Source organism: Peromyscus maniculatus, chromosome 4, assembly GCF_049852395.1.
Source record: "Peromyscus maniculatus bairdii isolate BWxNUB_F1_BW_parent chromosome 4, HU_Pman_BW_mat_3.1, whole genome shotgun sequence".
NCBI classification, from domain to species: domain Eukaryota; kingdom Metazoa; phylum Chordata; class Mammalia; order Rodentia; family Cricetidae; genus Peromyscus; species Peromyscus maniculatus.
In genome coordinates, this window is record NC_134855.1 from 35,305,942 (window position 1) to 35,314,372 (window position 8,431).

The window sequence follows — 8,431 nt, forward strand, 5'->3', positions numbered from 1 at the left end:
TTAGCATTATAGCTAGCATGTGAAAGAATGTTATTTTGAAAAGTTAATTTTAGTTAGATTGGATAATTAGGTGTAGAAAATGAAGCAGCCTTGGAAGCTAGTGAATTGTTTTGTCAAATTGGCACATGATATATCCTGGCACAATAGAAGGGCAAGACAATTCCTGTAAGGATTGAAATGGCTCATATGAGTCAGTGGCGACAGTTTTTAAAAACTTAAGACTCCCACCTTAGTAGACGGTGAGAGTAAATCATAGTTGCCCAGCCTCTGTGAGCTAAATACCGGGGAAAATTGGATTGTGAAAATGGATTTGAGGAGTTAGTATCCAAATGAAGTGAATAAACTACAGTGGATTGTGTGCTTTCCACCCAGAAGACAGGAAGACAGAAGTCCCCTGAGGAACTAACCATGTGTGAATTTCCATACACTACTACACTTATTTGTTCATTGGTAAGTGCCAGTGCACCCCACAGCTCACATGCAGTGGCCAGAGGACGACTTGGGGGAATCAGTTCTCTTGGTCTACCACGTGGGCACTGTAGTCAAACTCAGGCTGTCAAGATTGGCCCCAACACCTGTCCCTTCCGAGCCATCTCAATGGCCTATTTTCCATGAATTGTTGACCCCCCCAACATTTACTAGTTCGCTTCCAGGGGAGTATGTCTGGCTGTCGGCCCTACCTGTGTGATGCTCGTCACCTTTTACCCCCAGTCCTTGGTGGGTGGCTCTGGGACTCAAAACCTTGTCTCCTCAACACTCCTAGTGGCCCATAAAGCTCTGGGCTTACCCTATAACTCTCCATGTTGAAGGAAGTATGAATTTCAGTTGCCTATACATCCGTTATCTGAATTTTTCCCAGCTCTTTGGAACTGAGGGCCTCAGACTCACTGGACTCTTTCCTACTCAGTTGCTCAGGTTCACGGCTTCATCGTCCAGCAGTCTTGTTCTCTCATTGTTCCTGTTTTCTATCGTCAGCATCTCTCTTCTCAGAAAGTCATTTCTCTCTATCTGGGGTGTATTGGTGCACAACAGTATTTCTTTCTAGACTGTACTACATTTGTTTTCTTTGGAGCTAGCATATCAGTATACAGCCTAGGATGTCCTGATGCTCACAATTCTCCTGCCTCAGCCTCCTGAGTGTATTAAAGTTCAGCAATCAAAATCCCCTTTGGCTCATCATCAATTAACATGCCCAATCAAAACATACCACTGCATCCTAACCCATTCTAACACAGACCTCCCCTTTGTCTTTCCTTAAAAATTACACCTGCAAGGTCATTTGCTGTTGTTTTTCTGTCTGAGTCGGAAAGCAGCCACTTTAACTTTTCTTTCAAGCTTCATAAAGGAGCTCTGTGAAAATAGGTGTTTGCCTGTGATTTGTGCCTAATCTGGGGTCCAGGAGTGAGCCCTGGCTGTGGTGGGGAGAATAAAGGGGGTCTCCTTCAATGACCACAACCTGGGTATGTCACAAGTTTTTTTGTTTTTTGTTTTTTTTTCTTTTCTTTTCTTTTTTTTTTTTTTTTTGGTTTTTCAAGACAGGGTTTCTCTGTGTAGCTTTGCACCTTTCCTGGAATTCACTTGGTAGCCCAGGCTGGCCTCGAACTCACAAAGATCTACCTGCCTCTGCCTCCTGAGTGCTGGGATTAAAGGCGTGCACCACCACCGCCCAGCTTGTTTTTAAAGTTTATTGAAATCAGATGTTTCCAGTTCTCTTCCCAGTGTTTTAGTCTTATTTAAAGACTGAAACACTGCATTTAGAGACAAGTTTTTAATGATTCTAGAGAAACTTCTCAGAAACAAGCAATATCAAAGCTTTAAAAAAAATTCGAACAATACCTTTTAATGAAAATAGCACCTTCAAATACATGGATGAATGAACTATAACTAGAAGTCACCCTGCAAACTGTCTCTGAACTCAGTGTCCAGCAATGTAGAAACTGCTTAAAAATGTTCACCGTCCACACTTAACTCGTATTCAATGAGAGAAACAGAGACTGAAACACCTTAGATGAGGCTTCAGACAGGAGTGTTAAAAATTACTCTAAGCTAGGTGTGACAGCCCCTGAGAGCTGAGGCTAGAGGACTGTCATGAGTTCAAGGCCAAGTTTTCGGAGAACAGTCAATTGCTCCCTAGGTTCCCTAACCCTCAGATCTATTTCTTGATGTCTCCTTTCAGGCCAGCCTTTGCAAGCGTTGAAGTCAGATGGCCAGCCTAAGTTGTTCAAAAGTAAGGAAAGGGGCCTGGAGTGGACAGTTCAGAGGTGGCTTGCCTCCTCCCCAGTCCTGCCCATCAAGGATTAAGTTCCGTTTCTAATTTGGCACTGGTCTCTTATCCCTTCCCCACAAAACTGTGAGAATGCTAGAGAGCAGAAATTGTAGTTCCCTAGTGCTTGAGGGCTCTGTGGGGCCATCGAGCTGAACAACTATTGGTTTCTCCATGAGCAGCTGAGACAGGTCATTTTCTGCTTTTGCCATTTGCTTCTCAGGGTCACTATCAGACGATCCGATAGCTTAAGTCAATTTTTCCTGTATATAAAGCAAGCAGACTTTTTGTTGTTGTGCACTACTCAATATCACGATAATTATTTTCCTTTATCCTTGGGAACTATAAGCTTTTGAGAAGAAAAAAAAAAATCCCCAAACCACAGGATAGTCAAATGAAGGAATTTTCATGGCAGTGCCAGGAAAAAAAATTCCTCCTTATGTCCATACACCAGATCACTTTTTAAAAATGACATTCACATGACAGTCACATGGCACTGTCTTTGCTTGAGTTGCTATGCGCGATGGTGCATAGCTCTGTATTATAATATACGGTACAGATGGTACCTACAGTGCATTTATGTAGAGATTTTGTCCACCCCTCCCAAAAGATATATTTACTTACAATGACTCAAAACAGATGGACGGACAAATCTGTCTTCGATATTTAATACTAATATATTAATGTGCAAATGACTTATAACAATAGGTTTGTTTTCTAGAGCCTAATGCAGTGGTTGCCATAAGAACACAAATTATGTGTACATTTTAATGCATCTATGCTTCATAATTATGCATGGTTGTGTGCTGTTATAATTGACATAAAATATAAAACAGGTCAAAGAGCAGCTATTAAAACTATTTTTCATTTTGCTTCTTGACAGCCAGCAACATTGGCGCCTGGTACATTTAATAGGGCCATACATGGGATGCGCAGATAGTCACAAAGCTGCAGCCACATTAAAGGGCTCCAGAATTTGTAACCTAATTATTTTAAACATTTTTAAAGACTGATGATTTTCTTTGGGGGGGCTCATATTTTGAGACCAAATATGTGAAATATTTTAAAATAAAGATGAATGAGAAAGGAACTCTGTGTGTGTGTGTGTGTGTGTGTGTGTGTGTGTGTGTGTGTGTGTGTGTATGAGAGGCGGGGGGAAGATGGGGAATTTTGTTTGAGAATAATATATTCTTAGTTTTTTTTTTCTGCTTGGGTAAAATTAAGTAATAATTTCCACAAGCCTTATATACTATATAATTTCTGTTCTGTGTACCCATCATTTCTTTTGGTTTTATTTTTCAGCACACTTAAGAATTATTTGATTAACTTTCCATTTCCGAAAGGGTTACATGGGGAGAAACTAGTCTGCTTATTTCTTAATGCACTCACCTCCCCGTTGAGGGCCTGAGCACTGAAATCCTCGTGCTGTCCATGGAGAGAGGAAAGGAGGGAGGTCAGGGCCTTGCTCAGGGACACTCAGCAAATGGAACCAAAGCCAGGGCTAGGGCCTGAGCATCTGAGTCTCGGTCATGACCTCAGGTCCCCGACAAACGCCCCAGATTTTCAGAACCAAAACATCTCTTTTTCTGTCACAAGCTACATAGAGTTCTGAATGAAATAACACATATAGAGTCAACCAATTGCAACGAGACAACCTATAAAAAATTTTACTTATAGTACTTTTCAGATACATAGATTTTTGTAACTGTAAAACAAAAATGTGAAATTCATACTCAAAGGATTCCTTACTGCATTGTGATATGTCAACACAGCTGGCATAATTTTCTCTTGTTTCAAAATTTTTATTTTAGCCCACAAAGATAATTCTTTTTAAACAGCTAGGGAAGGGCACTTCTTTTTTCTCCTACATAAACCAGAATCTCATACCCTTTAATGTGTTTTTGAGAAGTTTCCTTTCAATAAACATTTTGAATAATTATACTGTTACAAAATGAAATGAAAAGAAATTGAGGGAAACTAAACTGAACCAAGGCTGGGACTGCTTTACCAGAGCTTCTCTGAATGAGGCATTTCTGTCTTCGAGGAGGGTTGGTCCAAGGCCCGTGGGAACAGAAACCAGACACTAAGGATTAGAATGAAAAATGCCAAGGGGCAGTTGGAGATAGAGAACTTGCTCAGCACTTCACAGTGCATATTACTCTAATAGAGGCCCCACACAGGGCACTTCACGGCTGCCTGAGCTAGATGTCCAGGGGATCTGACACCCTCTCCTACCCTCTGTTAGATATGTGCTCTCATAGGCACATACTCACAAGTGACGCACACATACATATAATTAAAAACAATAAAATATATCTTTTTAAAAGGAAAAAAAAACCCAAGTCGTAAAGACAAAAACAAATAAATGAAAACCTATGACAGGAGCAGCGGTAACATTCTTGATCAGCACGTATGAGGCCCTGGATTCCAACCTGGTCAGGGAAGAAAGTTTTCAATGAAGTTGGTGGCTATACATGACATCATTCACGTCGGCACCTGACTAAGGGCTTACACACAGCAGCTCATTCAGTCTTTGTATCTGTCCCCACCACCCCTGTTAAGATGTGAAGAACAAATCCTTTTCACCAAGATGGCACCAAAAGCGAAGAGGAAGCTGCTGCCCTTCCAAAGCCAAAGCGAAGGCCTTGAAAGCCGAGAAGGCAGTGCTGAAAGGCTTCCACAGCCACAAAAAAGAAGATCTGCACATCACCCACCTTCCGGTGGCCTGAGAACCTGCAGCTCTGGAGGCGGCCCCAACATCCTCGAAAGAACACCCAGGGAAACAAGCTTGACCACCATGCCATCATCAAATTCCCCCTGACTACTGAGTCAGCCATGAAGAAGACAGTAGACTATAACACACTTGTGTTCATTGTGGATGTCAAGGCCAACAGGCACCAGATCAACCAGGCTGGGAAGAAACTCTCTATGACATGGATGTGGCCAAAGTCAACACCCTCAAAAGGCCTGACGGAGAGAAGAAGGCATATGTTCACTTGGTTCCTGACTTTGATGCTCTGGATGTTGGCAACAAAATCAGGATCATCTGAACTGAGTCCAGCTGGCTAATTCTAAATATACTTTTTCACCATAAAGAAAAAAAAAAGACGTGAAGAATATGAAGTGAGAAGAGATTGAGTGACCTTGATTACCAATGTGCCCAGTGACAAAGCTAGATTTGGTGTGGCCTCTTTTGCTTTTTCTGAGGTAGGAAGGGAACACAGGCTGATGGAGGCCCTGGTCTTCCTCATCACAGGCATGGCAGTATGGTCTATGGTATTATTACAGTAGTGAAAATGGAAGCATCAAGTTGTCAGACAAATGAAAAAGGACAGACTGTTGTGACCTTAATACCAAAAAACATAACCCTCTTTCAAAAGAGCATGCTTGGCGATGGCAGAAATGTGATGGCTATGGCCTAATTTTACCATCTCTTAGGATAATCTAGGGCCTGTATTTTAAACTGTCTACAATTTCACCTTCTTTATATGAAACATACAAAGTGATCAAGGGACAAAGTGTGTTTTTGTCTGGTCTGGTTACTTGGCTAATTACCTTCTCAACACAGTGTTGTTGTATAAAGGACTTCAGTCACCAAAGTTTTGTTTATTCTGGTGTCTTTATCCCATTTTCCCACCCTATCTTAGTTTGTTTTCTGATGTAATAAACACTATGACCAAAACCAATGCAGATGACCAAAGAAAATGGCTGGTTTTACATATCCCAGTTCACCATGAAGTCAAGAAGGAACCTGGAGGCAGGAACTGAGGCAGAGACCATGGAGGAACACTGCTTGCTGGCTTGCTCTCCGTGGCTCTCTCCGTTTTCCTTATCTGACCCAGGACTACCCTCCCAAGAGTAGCTTTGCCTGAAGTGGGCTGTATCTCCCCACATCAGTCATTGTCTTTGTAACTATTCTGTTGATGAAACTCTTCTAAGAAAAAAAACACTTAATTGCAGGCTTGCTTATAGTTTCAGAGGTTTGGTCCATGGTGGGGAGCATGGCGGCAGGCATGTTGCTGGAGAAGTAACTGAGAATAACATCCTGATCCACAGGCTGACAGAGCAATACTGGACCTGGTGTGGGTTTTTGAAACCTCAAAGCCCACCCTCGGCCAGGTGGCAGTGGCTCACACCTTTAATCCAAGCACTGGAGAGGCAGAGGCAGGTGGATCTCTGTGAACTGGAGACCAGCCTGGTCTACAGAGTGAGTTCCAGGACAGCCAGAGCTACACAAAGAAACCCTGTCTTGAACACGCCACCCCTCAAACAAACCCACCCTCAATGACACACTTTCTCCAATAAGGCTATACCCCCAATCCTTCTAAAATAGGCATTCTCCCTGATGACTAAACATTCAAACATATGGGCCTATGGGGGCCATTCTTTTCAAATGACCATAATCATTAATCAAGAAAACCTCTCACAGACCAATAGGATGGAGGTGTTTTTTTCTTTCTCAATTGAGGTACCCTCTTCCTTGATGACCCTGGCCTTTGTCAGGTTGACAAAACAAAGAACAAACAACAACAATATCAACAAAATCTAACCAGCACCTCCCCACTCCCTGGGCTATATTTACTTTGAAATTTGATGAGCATGGTGTCTTTTTTCTGCATGGGATATCTCAAGCTCAACAAGGTCCATCCGCAGTCCTGAAGACAGATAGCAATGCCTGGAGCTATCTCACTTAAGAGTTTTTCAGACTGAGCACTCCCTTTTTATTTGGGATACAATAGTCACAGGAAATACATTATTTATAAATGCCCCCAAATTATACATATATTTGCATCAACTAAAAAGTGGATAAAATCTGACCAAATCCTCAAAATTATTCTCTCTATAATGGTCTCCTAGATCCTCACGATTGCAGCAAAAACTGAATGCTGTCATAAGTTGAAGAAATCTTTGCAATATCTTTCAAACTCTGCCAATTCAATAAAGAGAATAAAGGTGCTTTCTACTCCCACCCCTTTGCACCTTCTATAATTAGTCTGTTGGTGTGTTAAACCCATTATTTTTGTAAATATTTCCCCCGTTTGTCTCTATGTTTGAATGGCGGCAGGCATGTTGCTGGAGAAGAGGGCTTATCTAGTTTCCGCCCTCTCCATCTGATGGAAATCAATCGTCCCTATAACTATTTCTATAACACTTTTAAGTACACCAGCACCTCACCACAATGGCTGCTCTCCCTCAGAATGGCTATTTCTTTATTTTTAACTAACTACTTCGGTTTTTCACATCCTCAGAAGCTTGCAGCATCTTTTTAACAAGATGAGGAGATAGCTCTCAGTCTGCTATCTGACTCTGAGTCCAGGCACCCACAATGGCCCTTCGCCACAGTGACACAGAATCACCATGGAGTCAGGTGACACCACTTCCTGCTTGTCTTCGCACATTGTTGGTCCAGCTTAAGCAGTTTCTTTTGTTTATATTATACAAATTCATATGTTTTAAATATCATCTCAAATATTAACCCTTACTCCAAAGTCTTTTTTTCCTAACTTCTAAATCTATCAAACCTTGATTTTGCTTCTATTATAGTTATGACCAGGCCTAATTATAGCCTATCCTGATAGGAAACCATATTTTCTTGGTCAAGGATGATCTAGCTAACCTCAGTCAAGAGCCTCAATGCGGTGTTGCTCAGGAAATGAGCAATGAACTTAAACAAACTCGAGCTGCATCCTAAAGCAGCAGGTGCCTGCGCAGCAGCTTTTCCAAGTACAATTTCAGCTGCTATGTGCCTGGGCTTCTTTTCTGTTCAGCAATGGGAAGAAAGACCCCAGGGTCACATTCTGGGCATAGTGAAAGGTATCCATGGAGACAGGGATTTGCCCCGGGAACGCTTTCCTAAGGAAAGAGCATGCTTCCAATCCCCCACCAGAACTCTCCACTCCTTTGGAATTTGCACACAGGAGGTTCTGCAGGCTCTGTGTAGCGTTTCTGTTTCCCTGCTTCCCATGATGCGGAGACTGCGGGGGCAAGGCTGGAAAGAAGGCAAGCATCCCTCCTCCTGCATAAGCATATGCTGGGAAGCCTCCCTGGCCTCCAGACAAGGGAAAGAGCCAGGCTTGATGTGTGACACTAGAAGATTCAAAGGAAAAGAAAGAAAATAGATGACACATTTTGTAAAACTGAAACTCGTAGGATGTCTAGGAATTCAAA

The 8,431-nt window shown here is 42.2% G+C and overlaps 1 pseudogene; it reads left to right on the top strand.

Annotated features, from left to right (window-relative positions):
* Positions 1–4,068: 4,068 nt before the first annotated feature.
* Positions 4,069–5,587, top strand: LOC143272696 (large ribosomal subunit protein uL23 pseudogene; annotated as a pseudogene).
* Positions 5,588–8,431: the final 2,844 nt, after the last annotated feature.